The sequence below is a fragment of the Podarcis cretensis genome (assembly GCF_951804945.1).
Source record: "Podarcis cretensis genome assembly, chromosome: 12".
Lineage (NCBI taxonomy): Eukaryota > Metazoa > Chordata > Lepidosauria > Squamata > Lacertidae > Podarcis > Podarcis cretensis.
The window spans coordinates 3,822,068-3,831,948 of record NC_137181.1 but is presented as its reverse complement, the minus strand read 5'-3'; the positions used below and the strand labels follow the sequence as shown (position 1 = coordinate 3,831,948).

The 9,881-nt window shown below is 47.0% G+C and overlaps 1 pseudogene across 1 annotated transcript; it reads right to left on the bottom strand.

Annotated features, from left to right (window-relative positions):
• Positions 1 to 9,368: 9,368 nt before the first annotated feature.
• LOC307199729 (protein mago nashi homolog pseudogene) lies at positions 9,369 to 9,881 on the bottom strand (annotated as a pseudogene). The gene has a single exon. The product of its transcript is annotated as a protein mago nashi homolog pseudogene (transcript).

Here is a 9,881-nt window from a genome sequence, read left to right as displayed (position 1 = left end):
AAATTGGGAAAGGAGTACAACAAGGCTGTATATTGTCTCCCTGCTTATTTAACTTATATGCAGAATTCATCATGCGAAAGACTGGGCTGGAGGAATCCCTAGCCGGAATTAAGATTGCCGGACGAAATATCAACAACCTCAGATATGCAGATGACACAACCTTGATGGCAGAAAGTGAGGAGGAATTAAAGAACCTTTTAATGGGGGCGAAAGAGGAGAGTGCAAAATATGGTCTGAAGCTCAACATCAAAAAATCGAAGACCTTGCTGACAAAGGTCCGTATAGTTCAAGCTCTGGTTTTCCCAGTAGCGATGTATGGAAGTGAGAGCTGGATCATAAAGAAGGCTGATCACCGAAGAATGGATGCTTTTGAATTCTGGTGCTGGAGGAGACTCTTGAGAGTCCCATAGACTGCAAGAAGATCCAACCTCTCCATTCTGAAGGAAATCAGCCCTGAGTGCTCACTGGAAGGACAGATCCTGAAGCTGAGGCTCCAATACTTTGGCCACCTCATGAGAAGAGAAGACTCCCTGGAAAAGACCCTGATGTTGGGAAAGATGGAGGGCACAAGGAGAAGGGGACGACAGAGGAGGAGATGGTGGGACAGTGTTCTCGAAGCTACCAGCATGAGTTTGACCAAACTGCGGGGGGCAGTGGAAGACAGGAGGGCCTGGTGTGCTCTGGTCCAGGGGGTCACGAAGAGTCGGACACGACTAAACAACAACAACAACAGCAGCACCACTGGGGAGCTGGAAAGGGACCCCCGCAGGTCATCTAGTCCAACCCCTCACCATGCAGGAATCAGAACCCTGGACTACCTGGCGCCCTTGCCATAGGAGCCAACTCTTGGGGGCCCGAGGTCCTTCTGCCCCTCCCAATAAAATATTCGAGGCATCTGGGGGGCTCCTAAAGTTGATGGGCATTGCCATTCAGAGAGAGACGTCAAGTGTCATGTCATGTGATCGTTTATGTTGGGAGTGGCTTCCCTGCCCCCCCCCCATATTTTATTCAAGTTGGCACCCCTGGTCCCAGCTTAGTCCTTGCAAATTATTGCTTTTGGTCATTATTGTGGTTTTGCCTGTTGCACTCTGCCCTGTACTTTGAGAGGAAGGGTGTTGTTGTTTTGTTGTGGTGGTGGTGGTTTTAGAGACGTACTTGCCAGGCAAAAGAACTTGAGCCATCAACACGAACTTCCTTTAAATGCAATTTTTCAGTGGAGTTAGTATCAGTCAAGTGCAAAGTCACCTCGCCATCTAGAGCTCAGAGATGGTATTGCAGACACTCCTCTCGCGACTTGTGCAGCTGTTAAGGCACAAAAGTTTTCAAGAGATGCCTTTGTCCCCCCTAGTTGCCCTCCAGATGTGTTGGACTGCAGTTCCCAACAGCAGCTCATGGAAGCTGCAGGCCAGAATATCTGTTGCCTTGTGGCTTAAGGGAGTTATCGTCCAAAACATTGTTATTATAATAATTAGCAAATTAATGTACTGTAACAAATGCCAAACTGGCTTTGAGGCAGATTACAAGCACAAAAACAGTTATAAAGCCAATGTGTAATAAAACGGTACACAATAAAACAATTTATTCAAAACGTTAGAAACACACATATTTAAAATACACAATGAAGCAAGCCCACTAGAATGTGTAGCAATTAAAAGAGACATTAAAATGTCTGGAGTTTGAGAAGCTGCATGTTTGAGAGGAGCTAAAAGATTCAGGACAGATAAAGGTTTGTCCTCATTCATGCAGCTCATAGTTAAACTGTGGAACTCATTGCCACAGGAAGCAGTGATGGCCACCAACAACTTCTTCTTCTTCTTCTTCTTCTTCTTCTTCTTCTTCTTCTTCTTCTTCTTCTTCCTTGGCATTCACTAGTAGCCGAGTAAGATTGTCTTCCATATACACGGTTTTAACAGTGAGTCCGTAAGTGACTGTGGAGGCCAATTCTGGAGTTTCCAGGCAGGAGTTGATCACGGTGTGGATTTGCCAAGTGTGCCTTCCTCTTAGTACGTTTCTCCCTTGCATCCTGAGTTTGAGTGTCTTCAAAGTCCATGACACCTTTGGTAAAGGCTGTTCTCCAACTAGGGCGCTCGCAGGCCAGTGTTTCCCAGTTGTTGGTGTTTATACTACATTTTTGGGAATTTGCCTTGAGACAGTCTTTAAACCTCTTTTGTTGACCACCAGCATTACGCTTTCCATTTTTAAGTTTGGAATAGAGTAGTTGCTTTTGAAGACGATCATCAGGCATTCGCACAACATGACCAGTCCAACGAAGTCGATGTTGAAGAATCATTGCTTCCACACTGGTGATCTTTGCTTCTTCCAGTACACTGGTATTAGTTCGCCTTCTCATGTCTTCCCAAGTAGGCCACCAACCTAAAGGGACCCCTGACCATTAGATCCAGTCGTGGACGACTCTGGGGTTGCGGCGCTCATCTGACTTTATTGGCCAAGGGAGCCGGCATACAGCTTCCGGGTCATGTGGCCAGCATGACTAAGCCGCTTCTGGCGAACCAGAACAGCACACGGAAACGCCGTTTACCTTCCCGCCGGAGCGGTACCTATTTATCTACTTTCACATGCTTTTGAACTGCTGGGTTGGCAGGAGCAGGGACCGAGCAACGGGAGCTCACCCCGTCACGGGGATTTGAACCACCGACCTTCTGATCAGCAAGTCCTAGGCTCTGTGGTTTAACCCACAGCACCACCCACGTCCCAAGTAGGCACCAACCTAGATGGCTTTAAAAGAGGATTAGACAGATTGATGGAGGAGAGAGCTATCAGTGGCTACTAGCTAGGATGGTGTCAGGGAACTGCCATCAGAGCTGGAGGCGGAGGGAAGGCTCCAGAGGGATGCCGGAGAGGGTCCCAGCAGGGAGAGAGGCAGCCCATCTGCTGGGGAAGGAAATCAGCGTAACACCAATGGAGAAGGGGGGCAGAGGGGGGATTTGGAGAGGAGGCTCCAAGACTCTTCGCCATAAACCAGCAGGGAGAGCACGGGTACTCCGCTGCCCACACCCTCCCTGCGCAGAAGACTTCCGCGCAGGGAGAGTAGGAGGAGACTTGGCGTCAAAGAACTTCTTTGCTGGAAGAGTGTCAAAAAGCGCCCACTGACGGATTCTGCCAGCGACTGAGACAGCCACGAAGTGAAGGGCTGTCCAGACAGAAAGGGTTCAACCAGGCAACCAAGTCAAGAGTGGCGGCAACTTACGCACAAGCAACCCCTAGAACCATTACAGATGGCTTTGCCCTGCCTTCCTGGTCAGAGGCAGTCATGCTTCAGAATACTAGCCCTAGGAGGAGAGAGGGCTCTGGTGCTCAAAACCTGCTTACAGGTTTCCCCATTTGGGCATTTCGATGTCCACTGTGAGACCAGCTGGACTAGAGGGGTGATTGGCTTAATCCAGCAAGCTGTTCTTACGAAGAAAGGACGCCCTGAACTCACTTTCACCATCATTTTTATCACTACTCTTTTTATCAGAATTGGTTTGAGAAGATATTGAATTATTTGGGTAGGTTTGTTTGAACAATCTGGAGCAATTAAAATGTTAAAAGTTAAACCTTGTGGAGGGAGTAGTGTTAAGGTATAGAAGTGTACATATGGTTGATTTGAATATGTTATTATTGAACATGTATATTATTGAATATCTACAGTGGTACCTCGGGTTAAGAACGTATTTCGTTCCGGAGGTCCATTCTTAACCTGAAACTGTTCTTAACCTGAAGCACCACTTTAGCTAATGGGGCTTCCCGCTGCTGCCATGCCACCGCTGCGCGATTTCTGTTCTCATCCTGAAGCAAAGTTCTTAACCCGAGGTAATATTTCTGGTTTAGCGGAGTCTGTAACCTGAAGCGTATGTAACCTGAAGCGTATGTAACCGAGGTACCACTGTCTATTATTGAATATGTACACCCAATGTATCAGCCACCTGGGGGGGGGGGTTCCCCGTTTGTGTTTTGGTGGTTGGTAAAAAATAAAATATTAAAAAAATAAAAAATCATTTTTATCACTGCTCTTTAAAAATCAGAGCAGTTGACTAGGCATGTCTGTGGTTACCAATTGTCTTTTTTATTTTTTTTTAAATACTTTTTTTAAAAAACATACATTTTTACAAAAAAAAAATGGTGCTTATTCCTGAGCAAAAGACCGAAACTTATTCCTATACTCATAATAGTGCAAGGATTTAAGTCAGTGTTTAAAATCCAAAATGCTTCTAGAATCATTTCTAAACCATTTAACATTTAAAAAATCTCTTAAGTGGTATACAGAAATACAACATAAAAAACAACATGTTGCCAAAATTCCACAATTCTATGTAACTGGAGATTAGACACCATGAAACAGTATGATAAAAACAGGAATTCAGTAATAGCAGGCCAATCTTACGAGTCAAGGAAGGCTTGAGCAATAACACAATGCTGCTATTTAAGTAAAGGTAAAGGGACCCCTGACCAGTAGGTCCAGTCGTGGCCGACTCTGGGGTTGTGGCGCTCATCTCGCTTTATTGGCTGAGGGAGTCGGCATACAGCTTCTGGGTCATGTGGCCAGCAGGACTAAGCCGCTTCTGGCAAACCAGAGCAGCACACAGAAACACCGTTTACCTTCCCTCCGGAGCGGTACCTATTTATCTACTTGCACTTTGACGTGCTTTTGAACTGCTAGGTGGGCAGGAGCAGGGACCGAGCAACAGGAGCCTACCCCGTTGCGGGGATTCAAACCGCCGACCTTCTGATCGGCAAGTCCTAGGCTCTGTGGTTTAACCTACAGCGCCACCTGTGGCCCATCATGCTGCTATTTATAGCATGACAAATAATACTACTGATATGATACACATTCAAAGTATTTCCTCTCTTTCATCAGAGTTGGCAAACTTTTTTTCCTCTAACACATGGATAGGCAACCTAAGGCCCGGGGGCCGGATGTGGCCCGGTCGCCTTCTAAATCTGGCCTGCGGACAGCCCGGGAATCAGCATGTTTTTACATGAGTAGAATGTGTGCTTTTATTTAAGATGCATCTCTGGGTTATTTGTGGGGCATAGGAATTCGTTCTTTTTTTTCCCTTCCAAAATATAATCCGGCCCCCCACAAGGTCTGAGGGACAGTGGACCGGCCCACGGCTGAAAAAGGTTGCTGACCCCTGCTGTAACATATCAGGAATGTGGAAGCCCTAAAAGGCCTTGGTCCAGTATAGCTGAAGGAGCGTCTCCACCTCCATCGTTCTGCCCGGACACTGAGGTCCAGCTCCGAGGGCCTTCTGGTGGTTCCCTCCCTGCGAGAAACAAAGTTACAGGGAACCAGGCAGAGGGCCTTCTCGGTGGTGGCACCCACCCTGTGGAACGCCCTCCCAGCAGACATCAAAGAAATAAACAACTACCTGATATTAAGAAGACATCTGAAGGCAGCCCTGTTTAGGGAAGTTTTTAATGTGTGACATTTTGATGTATTTTTAATCTTCGTTGGAAGCCGCCCAGAGTGGCTGGTGAAACCCAGCCAGAGGGGCTGGGTACAAATAATAAATTATTATTATTATTATTATTATTATTATTATTATTATTATCATTATTATAGTGGAAGGAGTTGTAAAGCCCAGAAAGTCAGTTGCCTGTGATAGAGAATCATAGAATCATAGAAGCCTAGAGTTGGAAGAGACCACAAGGGCCATGGAGTCCAACCCCCTGCCAAGCAGGAAACACCATCAGAGTACTCCTGACATATGGTTGTCAAGCCTCTGCTTAAAGACCTCCAAAGAAGGAGACTCCACCACACTCCTTGGCAGCAAATTCCACTGTCAAACAGCTCTTACTGTCAGGAAGTTCTTCCTAATGTTTAGGTGGAATCTTTTTTCTTGTAGTTTGGAACCATTGCTCCGTGTCCGCGTCTCTGGAGCAGCAGAAAACAACCTTTCTCCCTCCTCTATGTGACATCCTTTTATATATTTGAACATGGCTATCATATCACCCCTTAACCTCCTCTTCTCCAGGCTAAACATGCCCAGCTCCCTTAGCCGTTCCTCATAAGGCATCGTTTCCAGGCCTTTGACCATTTTGGGGGAAAGAGGAGAAATCAATGTGTGCTTCACAACTGAGGCCACCTAAAGGGTTGTCCCCCCCAAAAGACCATGAACGAACACAAGAACATTAGGTTGCATCCTGCTGTCACAGGGGCCAGCCATATAGCCATTATGGTGAACCTGAAATCTGGACCCAAGCCCAATAGCATCGCTCTCCTCCTGTGGTTCCCAACATCACAATCTATGCCACAAATGTCCACAAGGCAAAGACTCTTAAGCTTGCGTCTGCAGAACGGGCTAAAGCAGCTGAGCCAAACTAGATCACAAGGGGAATTGTAACCCGGGCATAACTCAAAAATCACGCTCATTAAACTGGTTTTGGCCCCAGGGTGCTGAATCGAAGCAACAGTTCCCAGCTGAAAATAGATCTGTGTTCTTGCATCTGCCCTGCTGATTCACAAGCCAGCTTTTTAACTCAGCTGTTAAATCATCAGCTGCCTAAGAAAAGGCCTGTTGCCAATGAGTTATTGCTAGGATGTAAATATAATAAGGAGAGAAACAGAAGCAGGCTGTTCATTAGAATGAGTTTTCCAGGAAGCACTGAGCTCAGATTTAATGGAGTCCTTTACAGAACCCTTTTAAATCAGGGGAAGTAATTGAATTTGCATCACTCAAATATTACTGCATTGTGTATATTGCAAACATATATTACTAGGATAAGTATAGGGAGGGGGAGATCTGTTAAATGATGCTAAACAGCAGAAAAAAGGGGGAAATTATGAAGCATATCAACTTGAGAACAAGAATTGTACTTGTAATATGTCCTTGAGAAAAATTTATTTCCTACTATGAAGCCCGTTTAAAATAAACACAAAAAGTGTGCATGGCTGAACCTATGGAACTCACTCCCACTGGCCACCAACCTGGATGGCTTTAAAATAATATTAGACAAATTCTTGGGAGAAAAGCGATGACAAAGCTAGACAGCATCTTAAAAAGCAGAGACATCACCTTGCTGACAAAGGTCCGTATAGTTAAAGCTATGGTTTTCCCAGTAGTGATGTATGGAAGTGAGAGCTGGACCATAAAGAAGGCTGATCGCCAAAGAATGGATGCTTTTGAATCATGGTGCTGGAGGAGACTCTTGAGAGTCCCATGGACTGCAAGAAGATCAAACCTCTCCATTCTGAAGGAAATCAGCCCTGAGTGCTCACTGGAAGGACAGATCATGAAGCTGAGGCTCCAGTACTTTGGCCACCTCATGAGAAGAGAAGACTCCCTGGAAAAGACCCTGATGTTGGGAAAGATGGAGGGCCCAAGGCGAAGGGGACGACAGAGGACAAGATGGTGGGACAGTGTTCTCGAAGCTACCAGCATGAGTTTGACCAAAGTGCGGGAGGCAGAGGAAGACAGGAGTGCCTGGCGTGTTCTGGTCCAGGGGGTCACGAAGAGTCGGACACTACGAAACAACTAAACAACAAAAGGCTAACAGTGGCTGGCCTGTGCCTCTGTGCACAACGGGAGTCAACAAAGCTTTTGAATGCCAGTTGCTGGAAACCGCAGGAGGGGTAAAGATTCTTGTGCTCAGCTCTGGTCCTGCTTGTGGGTTTCCCATAGGCATCTGCTTGTTGTCACCTGTCTGTCTCAAGAAACAGTGAACTTCACCTCTGGGGATGAATCAAACTGTGTCATGACCTCTCCAATTGGAGTGTTCTGGACCCGGGGATAACCCAAGTAATGCAATCCGGGTTTGGTCCCGAATCCAAGAATTCTGCGAGGAGTCAGTCCAACTGGGCCAAGGCAGGAAACCGGGCTAGGACAGGCACAGGATCACAGGCAGGTTCTGGCAAACAGCAACATTGTTCCCATAACCTGGGACAGGGTCCGACAGCCTTTTATCTCTGTCAGGGTAACGGCCAGTCCTGATTCCCCGGCGACTCACCTCCCTGTTTCTCCCGGAGGCGAGCACTCCTCCTGTGAGTACTCAGGTCTCTCCTTCTCTCAGACCTCAGTCTCTGCAGCTCGGGAGACGTCAGTGGGTGACTAGACCCAGGGGCCGCCTCAGCCTCCCCTGACCCAACCGGTAGTGGAGCAGCTGTAAGTGATGGCCCAGCTGAAGGCAACAAGGTCATCCCCGCATCTGGAGCCAGGGCAGGCTCAGGCCCTGACTCGGCCCAGCTGGGGCTTGTTGCAGGTGAACCTGTGCAGACCGGGGCACTTCAGAATCAGGCCCCAGACCTGGTTCAGGTGCCGCCTGAGGCAAAGGATCTGGTGCGGACTGAGACTCGTTTGGCTCTGAGTCCAAGCCTAATTCCCAGGCCATCACATGGAGCTCCACCGTGTTCATGGAAGACAATCTTACTTGGCTACGAGTGCTCACCGAAGAAGAAGAAGAAGAAGAAGAAGAAGAAGAAGAAGAAGAAGAAGAAGAGGTGACCTCTCCGGGACACAAGCCTGGGCATTGTCTATGGAGATCTTGGGCTGCCCAAATGACAAGACCCTCCTCCCCTTGATCTCACTAATGTTCTTGTCCTGGAGTATTTGTCCTCCTTTGTTCCCCACCCTGCACTCACCTGGGACTCCTAGAAGCTGTCTGCATACGACAGTGGCCACAATCCCAGGAAACAGCTTCAACTGGCCGGCTAAACCAGGCGTGGATAGCCGATGGGTCTCAAACCCTCAGTGAGTTAGGGACTTCTACATTTGAAGATGGACACAGTCAAGAAGGCAATTCCTGCATGTGCTGTAGAGGGAGGTGAGGGGCAGATGGGGCTCCTGGGAAGAAAGACCATCTAGGAGAAGGAAAACTCTGATCCTAAACTTCCGCTGCTTTGAGAAAGGCTTTGGCAGTGAACCCTGATTAAGATCTGAACCTTCTGCTTTGCAGGACATCTTGGGAAGAAGAAAACCCATGGTTGGCCACTGTGGGAACAGGATACTGAGCTAGATGGGCACCCTTGGGCCTGATCCAGCAGGCCTCCTCCTCCTCCTTTTTAAAGCTTTTTAGCATTTATTAAATTCACTCTGTAAAAAAATCTGACACACATAAAACCAATAAAAGATAAGGAATGGAAAGTACCGTATTTTTTGCTGTATAAGACTCACTTTTCCCCTCCTAAAAAGTAAGGGGAAATGTGTGTGCGTCTTATGGAGCAAATGCAGGCTGCGCAGCTATCCCAGAAGCCAGAACAGCAAGAGGGATCGCTGCTTTCACTGTGTAGCGATCCCTCTTGCTGTTCTGGCTTCTGAGATTCAAAATATATTTTTTCATGTTTTCCTCCTCCAAAAACTAGGTGCGTCTTGTGGTATGGTGCATCTTATAGAGCGAAAAATATGGTAACCCCACCAAAAGAAACTCTGCAGTACAAATTTAAATCCATACAATTTAAATTGGCTTAATCTTGAAGTGTAATCCAATGAGACTGAAGACGAGAGACTTGAGCTCCTGGACAAGGCAGTAAAACACTCTTAGACCTTCTGGATCCTTGGACTGATTTACATCAATAAGAGAACCAATTTTTGATGTGGTAAAAGATGTGTGTTCATCACCAATTACAATTTCAAGCTCCTGCCGGCCAACTCTGTCAGGAGGCAGCCATAAGGCATCATCTTCTTTCGTGATTTCACTGTTATCGATTATCCTCTTTAGCCCTTCTATCACACATTTGTGTACGTAGGCTTCTTTTCTGATCATGACATAATTTTTATAATTGCTGTTGTTTGCATATCTCAGTTTCCTGTCAGTGCAGAACTCGAGAAACTCGTGGCCGAACTTCACCTTGTGCCCAATGTAATAACACAGATAGAAATCGCTCTCCATGGCCGCATATGCCCCACTGGCCCCTCGAGACGCCAGCATGCACCGCCTCCAGC